Source organism: Pinus tabuliformis, chromosome Q (assembly GCF_031772625.1).
Source record: "Pinus tabuliformis cultivar Carrire ecotype Pingquan chromosome Q, CPIR1, whole genome shotgun sequence".
NCBI lineage: Eukaryota > Viridiplantae > Streptophyta > Pinopsida > Pinales > Pinaceae > Pinus > Pinus tabuliformis.
Window position 1 is genome coordinate 307,957,398 of NC_142296.1, and position 18,580 is coordinate 307,975,977.

Consider the following 18,580-nt stretch of genomic DNA (forward strand, 5'->3'; position numbering starts at 1 on the left):
ACTTTTCAATTAAAAGGAGATGAATAATTCTGACATCAAAGAACAAGAGAGAGTAATTTCTAATTCCCTAGTTATGTCATATACATTTCATTTTTCTAAATAGAAGCTCAAGTTGCAAGGTCTCTTGAAGGAGGGATGGTACTTCAGAAAGTGTCCAGTATAATGCCAATAATGGCAGCGGCAAGTAGTGAAAGTACAGTTGCAAGTACAACAGAAAACAGCAAGTCAGACACATGTGACAGGTGTGCAGGTCCATACAACAGCAAGGCAACCCTCCCCCAGAAGAGATTCTGTATAGATCTGTACAGCAGTGAATGAGAATGCAGTGCTGATAGTTATTTAAAAGAGAGAAAGGTAGACGATGCATGCAGCACTTTGGCATGCATATGCCATCCTCATGATACTTCCAGTTTTCAGCAGGCCAAGTTTAGCAGTTTTCTTTTCTCCGTCGCTTTTCTAGTTTGAGAAAAGTATGTTCCAGATTTAGAACCAGTCGCTTTATTTGTTTTCAGTGAGATGATTATTTCTAGAGCTAGTTCCAATTAGATCTATTTCCAGTTTTAGTAGTTCAGCTCTATTTTGTGCACAGTCAGGTAAGGAAGCATTGATCCCTAGGTAGTGGTTGCATGAAGGTAGTTGGAGTAGGTGCATGTCTCAAGCAGATAGTAGGCGTGCATGCTTAGCATATTCTTCAGTTGAGGCACATTCCTTATAGGCTATTCTATCCATGTAGGGAGGAATACTAGTTAAGCAAGGATTGACTTAGTCTAGCAGGCACTATTGTGCATGTGTCTAGATTGAATGTACTCACTGTTATCCTGCTCTATAAAAGAGGTAGATGGAAAACTATCGAATGTGCGTGAGTATTATTATTTGAGGGTGTAGTAGCTATTCCAGTTCACGACTAAAAGAGTTGCAGATTAGAAACTCGGATTTTTTGAGAATGTTTACTGTGTTGCTGTTAGTAATTTCTAACATATGTGCAGCATAATTTATCTCTAAGTTGCCAAAGTTTTGATTGAAGGTTAAGACTTTACTCTCCTATGGATAGTGGTTTTATTGAAGTGCGAATCTGACTACCATGGTCTAGAAATCCAACATGGTTTCAAAAGAAGTGTATCTGAAGCCTTCTAGAGTTCGATGTATGAAGAGATCGGCCTTGAAAGAAAGAGAGTTGACAAAGGGTTTCAGTGGGCAGTATGCCCAGGCTTCAGTATCATAAGCGGATATGTGCCAATTATTGGCATGTGATCCTAAAAAGGGTTGTTGGGTGTAAAGCCTGAATTGATCTAGTGAGTGGAGATTGAAGCCTGTTCATAGAGTTGCAATAATGACCAAAGAGAGTCACCTACTGGAGGGCACTTCTAAACTTCAATTGTGGAAGTGCAGATTCAAGAACCTCCTGGAAGAAACAAACCTTTGGTATCTTGCAGAGGAGAAGGTCAAGCCTCCTACAAATCTTAAAGAAGGATCATCTGATCCCTCATATTGCCAGAAGGACATTGCCAAGGAGATGTATGATGCCTTGGAAACCCTGTGCTAGAGTGTGAATGTATCCAAGAAGATCCACCCAAGGAACAAACTCACTATGACTAGCATGTGCAGGACAGTAGCAAGCTAATTTATGAAGCTAGCAACATTGAAAGACCAGCTTGATGTAGTTGGTGACAAAGTGAAAGATAAGAACTAGTTTGGATTGCTTTGAATGGCCTCAATTCATCTTGGCACAACTTTGTCTAGGTTATTTGGTCAAAAGAAGTTATCTAACTTCGAGCAATTGTGGGATGCTTCCATTGGAGAGGAGAAAAGACTAGGGCAAGTCTCAACTAATTAAAAGGACAAGGATGATGTACCAAACCTTGCCCTCATCAAGAAGGTGGGGAGAGAAGGTAGCAAAGAAGGACCTAGGAGGGGTGAAAAAGGCAAGGAAAATTCCCTAATGTATTTGGTCAACACCAGGGCAAATATATGTTTTGCAGTGAACACCTTGTGTTAGTTCATGATGGAGCCAAGGAAGGAGCATTCGATAGCAGAACAACATGTGCTCAAGTATTTAAGGGGCATGATGGAGTATGGTCTAAGGTACTTTAAAGATGGTGAAGTGAAGTTGTTCTTGGAGAATGCAATAGGGCAGCTTATTAATTCAAATTCTCCTTCACCTTAATAATCGATTGTGAACTATAGTTATCTTCTTATGTTTCTTTATTAGATGTTTTCATCAAACAATGTTCAAGAGCAAAAATAGTAAAGACAATGGACACAAGTGTTAGGCTCCAAGCCAAGGCAAAACCCCTCCAAGGGGAAAACCCCGAAAGAATCTCTTCTCTTCTTATAGAATCTACTTCAAATGAGAAAACCAAGACCCAAAACCCTAGACCAAGTCCTCCTCCAAGCACCAAGTCAGCCTTTCAACAAATCCCTTGCAATTAGTCGAAGTCTTCAAAAATTAACAAAAGTCAACTTGAAATCAGCCCTAATCCAACTCTCGACCTTGCAACTCGGATCTGCAACTCAACCTGCAACTTTTCGGCCTTGCAGAAACCCTAGAACCACTTGTGTTGGAATATGAGGTCAGATCTTAGGTCTCCTTCTTTCTAGCATGATTCTTCTCTTGTAGACTTTAGGCTTCAATTCTTGTCCTTCTTGCAACAAAGCTTTGGACCAGCAATTAGGTCTGCTATTTCCGCAACTCAGATCTGCAACTCAACCTGCAACTTTTCGGCCCAGCATAAACCCTAGTACCACTCGTGTGGGAAAATGAGGTCAAATCTTAGGTCTCCTTCCTTCTTTCTATCATGCTTCTTCTCTTGTAGTCTCTAGGCTTCAATTCTTATCCTTCTTGCAACAAAGTTTTGAACCTGCAATTAGGTCTGCTGCCCCAGAGACCCTAGATCCTTCACACGTGTGAGAGAACGATAGTCACAAAATCATATTTTCAGTTTTTCCTTGAGATACTCTCTTCTTCTAGACTTTCGCTCTTGCTTCCTTCTTGTTCCCAACTTCATATCGAACTTCTTGCTTGAGATCAAATTGATATCAAATGAAGTCAAAGTTGCTTGTTTATATAGGCTTTTCATGAGGTCAAATACTCCTCTCTATGCTGACTTCTTGCTAGTAGGGTTGACTTGTTCTTGCAGGCTCATAGGACTTTCGAGACTCAAAATCAATATCTTTTACATGTTACAACTTGCCCAATAGGGTGTTATACATTTGACAAAGGACTCTCTTGACTCAAGAAAAATATTCTTTTGACGTGACAAATGCGAGGAGCATGAAATGCATGCTTGACCTAGATGACCAATAAAATGAAGCATGAAACCCATGCTTAAAGATAATATTTTTCTTTCTTCTTTTTCTTGTAATATAAGATAAACATATTGGAATGAGTACAATGACAATTATGAAGACCGAAACTAGTCACATTTTCCAACAGTTGCAAAGTTATCCAAACTCAAATTGGCCAGGGGTGCAATAGATAGTGAGAGCAACTTAGGGTCCTTTAGCTTGTTAAATCTCTAATACCAGATCCAATTAATTTATACCTCAACAATTATTTTATACACATAAATTATTTACTCAATAAAATTTGAAAACAGCTGGAAAATAAAATCATTGGTATTTTAACTTTAAGAAATCAAATTTGCAACGGAAATAAAATAGGAAAATCAATCACACTACACTAATGAACATTTTTGCCCAAAACAACCTTCCTTCACTTTATACTACTTAGGAAAATTAGGGCCTAGACCCATAGAGAATACATAGAAAAATGTATCCCAAAGCCAACATTAATTAAATAGTTAATCAATGTACTTTTTCCTAAGTTAAAAACTTCGGAAGCAGATCATATTAGTTGCTCCTCTCAAACAACCACCTAAAGAGGACTCTAGATGCTAGACACAAGCCTATGCAGAAGACTTTTTGAAGCTACAAAATCAACATAGTTTGCGATCAATGATGGTGTTATGATTCAACAAGAAGCAGACCTTCATGGCACACAGCTCAACAAGAATGACAAGTTTTACAATCACCTCTTAATTACTTAGTAGGTAAATGAAAAGTTGTACACTTAAATGTCAATCCAATGTTTGTATGGAACTTGTAAACTGTCATGCACCATATATGCTAATACATTATGTTAAGTGTTAATGATGTTGTACTGCTAATTAAGTATTGCAGAGTTGGATGTTAAGGATTTTTCACAAGACACCAAGTAAAACAAACCACACTTGTAGGAATTGAAAGCCTCACGGAAATTGAAATATCAAACTTGTAGGAATTGAAATATCACACTTCCAGGAATTGAAATATCACACTTGCACTCTTGCAGGAATTGAAATATTAACTACAACACTCTTCCAAAAAGGTAAATCACCCTTGCTAGAAAGTAAACACAGACAGGAAATTCAATCACTCTGTTGGAAAGTAAACACGCGAGAAAGTAAATCACTCTTATTGGAAAGTAAACACAAAGGAAAAGAAGTAAATAGGTTATGTGATCAATCTAACCACTTATTCCTAAACTTTGCAACAAAACTACTCATGAATTGATGAGATACTAAAATGTTGGCAAGTTGCGATATAGAAATCCAAACTCGATAAGTTGAATCAAGGCTAAGACTGCAAAACCTAGAAAACAGCATTAGAAAACAGAGTAAATCGCCTAACGAGTTGCAGCAACACTAATAATTAGAAAACAAAGTAAGTAATCAAATCATCTGAATTATGAATGAAAATATAAGCTACCCTAACTAGAATACAAGTAGTACATAACTAAGGACGGTTGATCCCTCACAAAGGTAACAGTTAAGGTTTTGATGCTAGGGCATCAAAATATCCTTACTCCTTTGCGAGTTTTAGCCAACCTAAAGAATCGACAAACTCCATCAACCCTAGGACTAGGCACTGGGCCTACCATTGTTGGTGATCAAGTCATCTTTTATCTATAATTTTAAATTCTCTCTCTCTCTCTCTCATTTGGCCCTCCTAAGGCCAAGTGGCCAACTAGAGCTTAGTGTGAATTGTTGGAAAATCAAGAGACTTGTAGATTATAGATTATTTTCCTTAACTTGATAATTACTTGTGATGTTAGTTGGCCTTTTATTACTTCTCTAGTTCTTGTTCAGCAAGCAATTACCAAAACAATGAAGATCACAAAGAGACAAAGTACACAAGATATAGGCTCCAAGATAGGGCAAAGTGAAAATTTCAAGTCTGAAATCCTATTATAGCAACTAGAATTAATTCTTCTAATTGTTAATTAATTAACAATTTATTTGCTACGGAAAATATCAAATAAATCACACTGCAACCTTCACAAATAAAACTATGGAAAATAATAGCGCTGGAAATTGAGAAATATTCTAGCACACACGCAAAAGTATGACACATTTATTTTTTGACTAAAGTCCCCGGAAAAAACCAACTTGGGAAAACCAGTGCAACAGTTGAGGGTTTTATATTATTAAGCGACAGCGAAATAATCTGAGTACAATCTGGATGTTGAATATTGGCTACCCTGCAGAGAAAATACTGGCAAAAATAATCTGAGGGAAATTACCCTCACTTCGAGCAATCCCGACTCTTGACTGCCCCTCAAAAGCAAGTCGTCCACCTAGCCCTGTGTCACCTTTGCGTAGTCCCTCAAATGCTTCAGCTTGGAACTTTTGCAAATTAAGTCGTCCTACCTGCTACTTATTGGGAAATTGTCTCTCCAACACTCTGGAAATGTCTTCCGACTTCTAGAATTGATAACTAGCTTTACCATAGCAAAATAGAACTACCCTCTAAAGCTTCTACGCTGCCTTTGCACAGCCTCTTGGAGAAATTTCTGCCTCTCTGCAACGTACTCACCGGATCTGGAAAAATCATCCTCCGACTTCACTGTCTCTGCTTCCTTTCTTAAGCTCAAACTCTTCCGGCAACAGCTGCTCTCTCGAAAAAACAAACTCTCCAAGGAAATTGATCTCTGTGTGTATTTCTTATAATCTTCTGTTGGGACTCCAACAGCCAAGACTAAAACTTAATCAAGGGCTAAGATCATATCTAGGTCAATCTGTGTGAGTTTCTAGATGATTCGCACCTTGTCTCAATTAATTCTGAATAATTAGCCACTTTTCCTAAGTTTAGACTTAGGAAATATTTTTTTTTTTAACAAAAGCGGTTAAGTTTTATTCATAAGAAGAGGTTGGACGTGGCCAAACAAACTCAATTACAGTCAAATGTGAGATTTCTGACTTTATAGAGTCCTCATATTCTGGCAATAGTGTCAAAGAAGAGCTGCTGCTTTTGACACTTTTATCATGGCTTAGAGTTCCTTGGTTTTTTGATGGCATCTGAGAGTCCTTTCTTGCATTCTGCTTTCTTTTGTTGCTTTGAAACTTTCCTAAATTAAGTTATTTCCGCATATACTTTAAGTTAAAATCCGCATATATTAAACTGTTTTAATATATACCCTGTCCCCACCTCCGATATCGAGCTTCTCATCCGAACCCAACCCCACAACGAGGTTAAGAGCCTGCCATAATCGACGCGCTATAACAGTCAGATCTTCCTCCACCTAGATCCGACGTTTTTCGCGTCCTTCACTGACCGACCAATAATTCCTCAAGGGCGTGCGATATGGGCAGTTTTGACCTGCCACGCGTTAGCCCCTAAGTGGAATTATGTTCGATTCATTCAAAATAGGCCAGAAGCCGGGAGCAGTGCGATGAAAACCTCTTACCACTCCCAACGTAATTAACTCCCCTCCACTTGCAATGCACGGTGGCCGTCAGATCTCTGTCCGGCCTTATCACCTCAGTAGCGCGTGATATGAGCGGTTTTGTCCTGCCACGCGTCAGACCCTAAGGTACATCGCGTCCATTTCATGAAATACTGCCCAGGGGCCTGAAGCGGTGCGATGTATACCACTTACCACTCCCCGCGTCGTTAACTCCCCTCCTTTTCAAGTGCGCGATGACCGTCAGATCATCTCCCGCCTAGATCCTACACATCGCATCTTTCATAACCTTCCTCCGTATGAAATCAGTTTTGCTCCATGCTAAAAAACCCAAAACTATTGTCCCATGCTGAAAACCAATTACCTGACTACTCCGCGCGATGATAGACCAACGAGGAGTTTCCCACTCTCTCTCGTCAGTGAAAGTCAACTTGTGCCAGCCTGTGTTCTGCGGAGTTTTGCCCTTGACCAACTCTCCTTGTCTGTTAAGGAATTGGTTGCCTTTCAGCTTCTTCATCATTCTTTACCAGCATACCTTGAGCTAGAAGACATCCTTTGTTAGCCATTATATCAACTTCCTTGTTAAGAGATCGCAGGACATGGTAGTATGAGCAGGATGTGAAGTTTTGAATAACCTTTCTTACTATTTCAAGGGTCTTGTTTAGAGTCGAATTGTTAAGTTGGTCACCCATGTTGAGAGTTTTAATCAGGATTTCAAAATCCCCGATGATTTGAAGATTTTCCCCTCTGTTCCTCTGAGCTAGCTGACATGCTTTGAGCATTCCGAGGATCTCTTCCTGGTTGTTGGTGCTCTAACCTAGGCCCCAACTGAAGCTGTCTTGTTTTTGTCCATCTGTGGAGTAAATTATTCCTCCTGCCCCTGATATCCCCGAGTTTCCTTTGGAGGCTCCGTCGAAGAAAATCATGACTTTGCCCTGACTTTTCCACCATTTTTTAAATTCTGCTTCAGAGATCCACAGGCGCCACTCTGGATTGTGGCTGGGCAAGGAAATTTTCTTTTTTATTCTTGCCCGTCTCTGGGAATCCCCTAGCCAGTTGAGCCCTTCAGGGAGAAGGGTATTGTCTGAGTTGTGAGGTCTATTTTCAAAAGTTTCCAGCAGCAGAGCTTTGGCCTTGGCAGTCACTGTGTTGGAGGATTGTGGTATGTTGTTGAAGATGGCTTCATTCCTAACCAACCACATTCCCCAGCAAATATATTTTGGGATTGCATTCTAGATTTTAATCCATATTGATTTGCTATTCAAAGAGTGAGGATAGTGTTCTTTCCAAGTTGCGAAATGACGCAGGGTTACCCCCGCTTACACCCACAGTATGCATGTCAAATGCATAAATCCTGTCTGTCCCAGGAATTTTAACTCTTTAAAGAGTCAAATCTTCAATTCTTAATGAATGGTTTAAGGCTTTTTAATTAATACTTTATTATGCGGAAACATGTTCTTTTCCTGCCAATGATCTTAACCTTCATTTACCCTTAAGCGGAACTTAATTCACCCTCCTTAACCTTGATTACCCTTAACCATTCATTAATCTTTACCCCGCTCTTTAACTTAGGTTATGTGCGGACTTAACCATAAACCTTTATCCCCTTTAATTCTATTATAACCCTCGTATAATGGGAATATACACAAACACACGGAAACTTACATTTTTCGCTTTTCCATAACCTTGGCGCGTTTATCGATGCTTATCTTTATTAGGCTCATTCTCCACCGTAGATTTCCCTCCATTAGATCTGACAGTTGATGGCTTTTCCCGATCAATCAAACTTGCTCGACAGTCCTCCATCGTTGATCTGCCCTCAATGGATCTGACGGCTCACAACAATATCAGGTGAGTCACAAGCATGAAGAATACCCGCCCGATAAAACGGTTTCCTCTCTCCTCAGCGTGCTACGTGTCACTTGGTTAGTGATATCGGGCGACTCCCTCCTATTACCACTTACCACTATTTCTTCGTCCGATAACCCGCTTTCGCTTATAAATCCGCCTTTCTTCTTGGTTAACGTTCGGACTTGTTCGCGCCCAATGACCGTAGATCTTCAACCATCGACGGCTGCGACGGCTCCTCCAGATTCCTCTTCCACCAGCGCTTCTGGTTAATCTCCACCGTTCATTCCTTGATTCCAATCTACGCGATTTAATCTTGGCCGCTTATCATCTGACAAAGTCATTCGTTGGTCTCCGAGATCCAACAGTTCCTGTGTACTGAAACCTCACTTCTTCGTTCATCCCTTTTCTTTGATTTTAATTCATTTCTTCAGTGTTTTTTTCCTGTGGTTTCAGGTTTTCTTCAAAGGTTCCCGTCCTTCCGCTATTCTGCTGTGCACTCTCTTCTGAGCTTAACTTCGCATGCTCCTTTGATCACTGTCCTCTTGGACTTTACTTGATCCTTCGAATGGATTCAAAGATCCATTACGAACCTCTATCTCGTTCTTCTCCTCTGTGCTCCGCCTCGACTCTCCCTGCATACATAAACTATGCAAATCTCTAATTACATCATTCAATATTCGAATCACACACTTACTCAGTTATGGAATAAAACTCTGTATATATATAAGTATAAACAATTGATTACATATCGAGACTCTCTGTCTCTCAGGCATGATCTTCAATATCAGTGGCCTCTGGTTTACAGTTTGCCTGTAGTCTTACATTTATACTAGAAAGGTTCTGTTGAACTAATTCTGGTTCAAATCCTTAATCTACTGAACTGACTCCTAAATGTCCTCTAAGTCCACTTCTAACTCCAGTTAATCCCTAAGAATCCTCTCTAGTTCCTCGAATCATGAAACTACCTTAAGAGTTATAATTGACTTCTAACTCTCTTGTCATTATTAACCACTCATGTTCTCCTTCATTCGAGAGCATTTACAAACATCCTCACAACATCTAATTAATTCCTATTCTAATCACTTAAACATTAATGATTACATACATAGGAATCCAACTTCCTTGAAAATACAAGACCCCCTATGTCTACTAGAATACAATTAAATTGTTGAGTTAAATGCTCTTGCATCACAAAAAGACTAACAACTGAAGTTTGCTGAGGGATTTGGGCATTGAGTCCCATAATTGCTTGCATCCAGACCTCTTGAGAAAAGGGGCAGTCTATGAATAGATGATCGATCGTTTCCTGGTCCTTGCAGCAAAGAGGGCATCTGTGTGGTCCAATGATTCCTCTTTTCTCTAAGTTTTCCCCTGTGAGGGTCCTTCTGTGCATTAGAATCCAACAAAAGAAGTTGATTTTTGGGAGTCCAAATGGGTCCCAAACATGCTGCCAAAGCTTTGTAGTATGGATCTGTTGTTGTTGTTCTTGAAGAGCTGCAAAGCCCAGTCGAGCTGAGTAAGCTCCGGTCTTCCCCCAACCCCACTTGTCCCTCGAATGGAGATGCACTGGTGCAAGACCAGTGAGTTTAGCTAATAATTGATGGAGTTGAGGGAGCATCCAATCAGGGGGGCAATGGAGGGCCCAATTACTCCAGTTCCCTTCTGAGTCCCATGTGCATATGTCAACAAGTTTGTGGATACCTTTCTGGATGAGCCAATTTCGCAAGTCTGCTATTTCCGGAGCAAGATTTAGGGGATGAAGACCCATGATCTTGTCCTCCCACAGTCTAATTCTTTTCCCATTTCCTGGAATTTTGTAGAGCTGATCTTTGAAGAAATTCCAGCCTTGGCTGCACAACTTCCACAGTGTGGTTCCTTTGTGGGAGACTCCTTCCATATTCTTTATTGTGAGTCTATGCAGATATTTTTTAATTAGAACTTGACTTATAGGGTGTCTTTGGTTTGAGAAGATTTTCCAAAGGATCTTCCCTCCCATTGCCAAATTGGCCAACACGAGATCTCTTACCTGAAGACCACCTTCAGATATTGGTCGTTTTACAATGTCTCAACTTACTATAGGATATTCTTTTTGGTTCCCCTTTCCTCCTTGCCATAGAAAATTTCAAACCAACTTTGCTAACTATTCGATGATCATTTTTGGAGCTAAAAGGAATGAAGCCTGGTAGATAGGAAGGGATGAGAGAACTGACTTGACCAGAGTGAGCTTTCCGGCTGTGGTAAGCCACTGACCGCCCCAAGCAGTCATTTTTGCCTTGATTTTGCTGATGATTTCCATCCAATGAGGGGCCTTTGTGGTACCCAAGGTTAAAGGCAGGCCAAGATACTTGAATTTATCCCATGAGACATGACCGATGAAACCCAGGGCTTGGGCAATCCTGAGTATAGATTGCTGGTCTGCCGACTAGCCGTACACTGCACTTTTTTTCTTGTTGACCATAGCTCCGGAGACTCTGCAGAAGCTTTGGATAACTCCACTGAAGGCTCTTGCAATTTTAATAGAGGCTCCTCCCATAAGAATAGAGTCATCGGCGAACAAGGCATGATTGATTGGGTTTGTTCTGGGTATCACCCTAATGCCAGGAAGTGTCCCATTGAGCTTCTCATCTAAGAGCTTTCGACTTAGAGAGTCTGCCATCAGAATATACAGGAAGGGGGACAGAGGGCAGCCTTGCCTGATTCCCCTCGAAGCTTTGAAGTAGTTTGTCGGCCTACCATTTACTAGAGGGGCAATCCAGGGTTCTCCAATGCATGCCTTAATCAAATTTACAAATTCAGAACTAAAACCAAATGTAGAAAGTACATGGAGGAGGAAGGAGTGGCTTACTCTATCGAAGGCGTTCGCCATATCCAGTTTGATGAGCATACCTTGCTCTTTGCGTTGATCGCTGGAATGGATGATTTCCTGCACCAGAATCACATTGTCCAGGATATGCCTGCCTTTGACAAACCCTCCTTGATTGGGTGAGATGAGTTTTTCCAGCAGAGACTTTATTCTGTTAGCAAGTAACTTGGAGAGTATTTTGTAGGACGCATTGCAAAGCGAGATTGCTCTGAATCTGTCAAGACTCTCCGGATTGGCTTCTTTGGGAATTAGGGCTAGGAAGGTGGAGTTTATGCTTCCTCCCACTTTGGCTTTTCGAAGTAGAACTTTGATCATTCGAAACAAGTCAGCCTTGATGATGTCCCAGCAGAGTCTATAGAAGTGTATTGAGAATCCATCAGGTCTTGGGGCTTTGTCTGGTTCCATCTTCCATATGACATTGCTAATTTCTTCTTCAGTGAATGGCATCAGGAGTGTTGAATTGTCCTCCTCATTGACCATCCTTGGAACATGCTTGAGGAAGTCATGTGTTTCCTCATCATCCTCCTCACCTTATTCTTTGAACAACTGTTGAAAATGAGAGGTTGCAGCCTCTTTTATCAAAGATGAGCCTTTAAGAACAGTTCCATCAGGCAAGGTGATTTCTGCTATGTGGTTTCTAGAAAGGCGGGTTCGAATTTGCTTGTGGAAGAAGGCTGTATTTTTGTCTCCAGACACAAGCCAGAGGTTGCGTGACTTGAGCCTCAAATATTCTTCCTCTTCTCTAAAAGTCTGGAGGGTACTGATTTGGTGTTCTTGCTCACTATGAATTTCTGCTCTGGTTATGTCTTGTATCTCCAGGCCCATTTGGAGATCCAACAGCTGTTTTGTGCTCTGTTTTCGTAGGGAAGTGGGAGAGACTGTGGGCTTTTTTATCCATTGCTTCAAGGTTGTTTTGGTGGCTTTTATCTTTTGCTCCCAAACATAGTTGGGTGATCCAAGAACGTGGTTGGACCAAGCTTTATTCATTGTTTCCAAAAACCCTTCTCTGTTTGCCCATAGTGGGCTGAACCGGAAGGGGATTGGTCCCAGGTTTTCTTCTTCTTCTAGCAGAAGGAGGATGGGTTTATGGTCAGAGTTCCACTTAGGCAGAATTTTTGTGGAGATAATGATCTTCTCGGAGAGGAATGAACTCTGAAGAAGGAATCTATCCAGCCTAGCTGAAATATGCTCCTCCCCTATTCTGTTGTTTGTCCATGTGTATAGCCCTTTTTTTGGCTTGAAATCCATTAAATTCCATTGTTGAATCATATTTTCCACCAAGGGGAGGAATCGATCCCTGCTGCTGGTTCCTCCTCTTTTTTCCTTTGGTTCTAGGATTAGGTTGAAGTCTCTCGCAATAATTATGTTATTGAGGGAGTATGCTTCCAAAAAATCAGTCAGAGTTTGCCAACATTGTTCCTTTTCTGCATAGAGGACAGGTACATAGAGATTAAAGAGAGCAATGTTTATCTTACTTGGTAGATGTCGTAGTTTCGCGTAAATCCAGTGCTACGTCTGAAAGGAGCTCTCCAGCTGGAATTTATCAGCCTCCCAAAGAGTGGCTAATCCGCCGCATGTACCTCTAGCACTAACAGCTTTTCCAGTTTTTGTTTTCCATTTTGCTTTGTTGAGTTCCAGAAGGGCTTTGCCTTCTATTTTAGTCTCTTGGAGCATGAGGATCTCGAGCAGTTCTGATTTTATTAGGCTCTTGACTGCTTCAACTTTTGACAGGTTCCCCAGTCCTCTGCAATTCCAAGAGATTAATCGCATTATTTACTGGTGGGGGTTGGGGCAGCACCTCCCTTAGGAGGCCTGGTTCTAGTATTTCTGCCAATAGACATCTCTATAGTGGCCTAGTTGCCCTGCATTTTTTGTCTCTCTGCTTCTTCTTCTCTGGCCTCTCTATGAGATTTCCTCCCCACTCTTTTCAAGGGCCTCTCAGATGATTCATCTTCCGAGGATCCCGATATCTCAGGGGTCTTCTTTCTTGTCATTTCTGCATAGGAAGGGGAGCTAGAGCCACCTTTTGGGGTTTGGAGAGGGACTGATTCCTCTTGCCTTTTGACTTCTTCCATGTTTTTAGCTTGTTGTTCAGCCTCGTTATCTGCTGGATCTTGGAGTTTTTCTGGTGTGCTGAGAACTTCAAAGGGATTTGTTGATATGTCTGCTATTGGTGGGACTGAACTTCCTTCTGCTTGGGTTTCGGGAGGAGGAACCTTCCCAGTGGAGATGGCTTTCCCTTTGTTCCTGTTGCTCTGCTTAGTTGGTCTTGATTTCTGAACCTGAGTCCATTGATCTCCTTTCTCCTTCTCCGTTCTGTCCTCTGATTTCTTTTTACAATGCTTGGCAAAATGCCCATAGCCATGGCAGTGTCGGCATTTAAATGGGAGTTTCTCATAATCTAGCACTTGTATGTGTGTCTAGTCAGCCACCGTGAGTTTAATGGCTTTAGGGAGGCCTTCCTCTAGGTCTACTTCTACACAAATTCTTGGTTATGGGGAACTCCTATGTTTTGGCCTCTCCATAAAGTTTCGAGACTAGAACACCTTCAATGCTACAAAAACTAACAGGCAAAACCCCTCCAAGGGGAAAACCCAATGTTGCGATAATCACGATTGGGATTAAATCAGCAAGGGTCCGAAAAAAGAAAAAATCATAAAAATCAGGATAAAATCGGTAAAAATCGGCAAAAAATCGACCAAAAAAAAATTAAAAAAATCGCGATTTTTTCAAAATGAAAAAATGAAAATATCACCAATTTAATCAGTTAATTTAATCATTTCAAGAAAAAAAATATGATTTTCGCAACACTGGGAAAACTCACAAAGAAAGCTTCTCTTCTTATAAAATCTTCTTACAGTGAGAGTTCCAAGACCCAAAGACCAAAGCCCAAAATCCTCAAGCACCAAGTCAGCCCCCCAGCAGGATCTCTCCAAGACAACTTCAACCAGAGGGGGATTCGATTATTGAGGAATCTCGTATTCTATAATTGCTCCAGCATATAGACATCAGATACTACCATAGTTTTAAAACTCCAACTCCGACTCCGACTCGGCCAGGGGTCAACTTCGACTCGGTATCAACTCGACCGGCTCGATTTCAATGACTCAGTCGTTGTAAAAAATACATTAAATATTTATTTTTTTATAAAAACACATAATTTTAAAGATTTTCATTCATGTTTCCAAACACACAGCATTAGAATATAGATAGAAGACAACATATGATCAAAGTAGGCTCATGAATATATCCATTATATCAAAATGGCACCCAGTGCATTGTCCAATACATACACGATGATGATATAGAGATCAAAACAAAAACACATAACCAAGGAGGCTATAAATGGCCTCTACAACAAAAGTTTGTGACCAGTACTACTGGCTAGTGGCTACTGCTAGAGTTGCCAACATCATCTGGCTCAGTGTTACTTGGGAGCAGGAGCGAAAGTGGGGAGTGAGAGCGAAAACGAGAGCGGGAGCGACATTTTCAGAAGCTCCTGGTTTGGGAGCGAATCCCAGAGGAGTTCGACAACCAATGTCACTAACATCAAGGTACATAGAGGGATTGGTGCTCTTGATTAAATACGAGTTCCATACCCTAATACATGACAAAATTCAATGGAAACATTGAAATCCTCCAATCCTGAAATCCTGAAAAACTGATAAGTCTGCTGGATTTTGAATGAAATCTAAAATTCTACTTTCTCCATATGAAATCCAATGAGGCCGAAACCACTCTCAAACATCCTGAGTCATTTCATGGTAATGTTAAAAATTTAAGTAAAAGGATGAAAATGAAGATTAAGGAGAATGTCACTTTTACTTTAAGAATTTAACATTACCATGAAATTTAAATAGCATATCAATAGTACAGAGCATTTGAGTGTGTCAAATAGGGTTTGGAAGGGGGAAATGGACCCCAAATAACATTTAGCTAATTCATAAAACACATTGGAGTCCAAACCAATCAGCAAACACCTTAAAAAATCATTAAAAAATTGTTAAATCGTTGTTTTACTAGGGTTACGGGCCACTGTTTGTGACTCGGCCGAGTCAGTATGGAAACGGCCAAGTTGGCCGAGTCAGCCATGACTCGGTCGAGTCAATATGGAAACAGCCGTGTTGGCCGAGTCATGGCTGACTCAGCCAAACGAGCCATTTCTTCTACCGAGTCACTCCTGACGGCAACGAAACGGATCAACTCAGCCGTTTCGGTTTCGAAACGGCCGAATTTTAAAACTATGGATACTACCTTATTTGGGATATGGTACGTCGATGAGCAAGGAGGCTCCATCGCATTGAGACTAATGTACAGGTCGCAGACATTCAGTCTAAAGCCTTGAGGAAAGGTCAAATTTGTGACTTTCCCTAATGACTTGGAGTCATTAAGGGACCCTCTTATGAGGGTCTTGCATGTTGCATGCATTGAGCTCTGGGAGCTCCGGGGGGCTTGGGGTACTTACTGGAGCAACACGCGACCATAGGGCGACTCACCCTCCCCTAATGGTGCGCTGTGTACAGAGTGAATGGTTCAGCCTTCCCCTGTGATACCCCGTGGTGACTTATGGACAGGATGAGTGGTTCTCGTATCGAGGCATCCTACCCATGCAGTCTGGGACTCATGGGAAGTACCTCTCATCTGCCAATGAGTAGGGAAATGGGGTTAGGGACCATATTATTACTATCGATGGACACATCGTTGTATCTACCGTACTCCATATGCTAGGATGACCTCCATTGATCTGGAATCAATGAAACTGATCTGGGATCAGTATGAGTGGTTTGAGACACTCTCTTTTGATATTGATCTGGGATCAATTGGAACTGACTTCGGTTTAGTAAAAGTGATATGACTCACTCTCTTGGAACTGATCTGGGATCAGTAAGAGTGGTATGACACTCTCTTCATATGGAACTAACTTTGGGTCAGTAGAGAATGGTATGAGACATTCTCGATCAATTCTTCTTCTTCATGGTTCAGCAGAGCAAAGTAGAGCAAAGTAGGGCAGAGCAGAATAGTGCAGGGCACTGATGGCAGAGATAGTACAATTTGGCAAATGGATCAACAGATGGAGTTCTCCCTAGTTGAGAGGGAGTGTTAAAATTGGCAACTAGGGCCAAACTCCATGTGGGTCATCCTATTTATGGCAACTGATATTTTTCTTGGATCCCTCTCATCGACAGGTGTAGGATTGACCTAAAGATCATCTGATTCCGATAAGTATTGGTGGAGTTATGAATTTATTTGTGTTATAAGACAATTCGTCAAGGTCGGCCAGCAACTAAATAACACCCACATGTGCTCAACGTTTTAGTATAAAAGGCGATGACTTGAGAGTCATTTCACACACACTTCTCTCTTTATTTCTCTCTACTTGTTTTGGGTTTTAGTGTGAGAGAAATCTAGGAGGAAATAGCCCTAGACGCAGGAGGAAAGAAGGCTAAACAAGCTGCCCTAGCTGCAGTCCTAAAGGATGCCCTAACCGCAGTCAACAGAAGGTCTTGGCAGCAGCAAAGGAAGGTCTGTTTCATGGGTCTTTTGGAGGTTCGAGGTGCTGTAAGGGAGGCTGAGGTAGCTCCTTTGAGGACCGCGACAAGGGCAGGCTGTTTCAAGACAGCGTGGAGGTGTATTGGGGGTTATCTATGCCCAGAACAGCAGTGTAGCTATACATAGCAGCAATACATGGACAGCAAGTACATGATGCACAAGGCACAGTGGGACAGCAGTGTAGTTGTACATAGCAGCAATACATGGACATCAAGTACATGATGCACAAGGCACAGTGGGACAGCAGTGTAGTTGTACATAACAGCAAGTACATGATGCACAAGGCACAGTGGGATAGCAGTGTAGTTGTACATAGCAGCAATGGTTCATGGTGGATACATGGGACAGCAAGTACATGATGCAGCAATCATAGTGCAGCAATGGTACTTGGGTCAGCAATGGTACCATGGTGCAGCAAGTACATGGAGCATAGTACATCAGTACAATGATGGGTATAGTCATGATTAGTGAAGCATGATGAGATGCAACACAGTGATGATGGGTGCAGCATGGTGCAGCACAGTGAGGTGCAGCATGTTGATGAGGAGCAGCACAATGATAGGTGCAGCATGTTGATGAGGAGCAGCACAATGATAGGTGCAGCATGGTGATGGAGTCACCTGGGAGAATCAGTTGAAGCAGCATGTCTTCAACTGAGTTCAGCTACCTCATGTATCATCTACTTAGAGATGATCTATGCTCTTATTTAAGATAAGTCAAAGTGTTGACTTTTGTCGTAAATGTACTATCTCTCTCTCTCTCTACTACACTATTGAAGAACATATAAGAAGAATTGATCAAGGGTTTCCCCACATTGGGGTTTGTCCTTGGCTAGCGCCACATCTTGTATCCTCTTGTCTTAGCTTGTCTTCTGCGATTTATGTTTATGTTCTATCTGCAGTTTACTTTAATGCTGATGTGATTGCTAATCTGGAAAAGATATTGAGCTATCTGTGAAAATTGAAATAAATTGCTCTAAGCATAGAACATACCTAAAATTAACGATATAGCCCAAAAACCAACAACAGAAAACTCAAAACATAATTTTCCCAAACAGTAATCTTCAACCTTCGTCCTCCTTGGCCTCCTTGGTTCACAAGATGTGAACCCTTCTTGCTCTTCTTGTCTTGTTTCTGATCCGAGTTGATGGATAGAATGAGGAGATCAACCTTTTATTTATACACGTTTTCTCTATAGCGAAATGACATGTCCCTTTGAGGAAGAGCCGACTTGCACATGTAGGCTCATGTCGGCTAGCATCAAAAAATATATTATTTCAACTTGTAAATCATTTTCTCTCAAACTATGAGGAGTTAGGAGGCAAGTAAATGCTCGTTGAAAAGCACATAATGTCCTCTACAAGCCTATGTCATCATTTTCCTTGAGTTGGTATCTCCTTTGACATCAATAACAATTTTTCTTCCAACAATGGCACTCATCAAAAAACTGTAGTGGTATTAGAAAATTAGAGCAACACATTTTACCTCTTCTTCATGTACACATTTTTAATGAACCACAACACCAGTTTAAAAAAATTTAAGTGGATGTTACATATCTAGCATAATTGTTTTTTCATCCATAGATACCCAAAAGAT

General features: G+C 41.1%; 1 protein-coding gene across 3 annotated transcripts in view; it reads right to left on the reverse strand.

The window, feature by feature from the left end:
* Positions 1-18,580, reverse strand: part of LOC149219434 (uncharacterized) — a 502,009-nt gene that overhangs the window by 432,771 nt on the left and 50,658 nt on the right. The window lies entirely within an intron of this gene.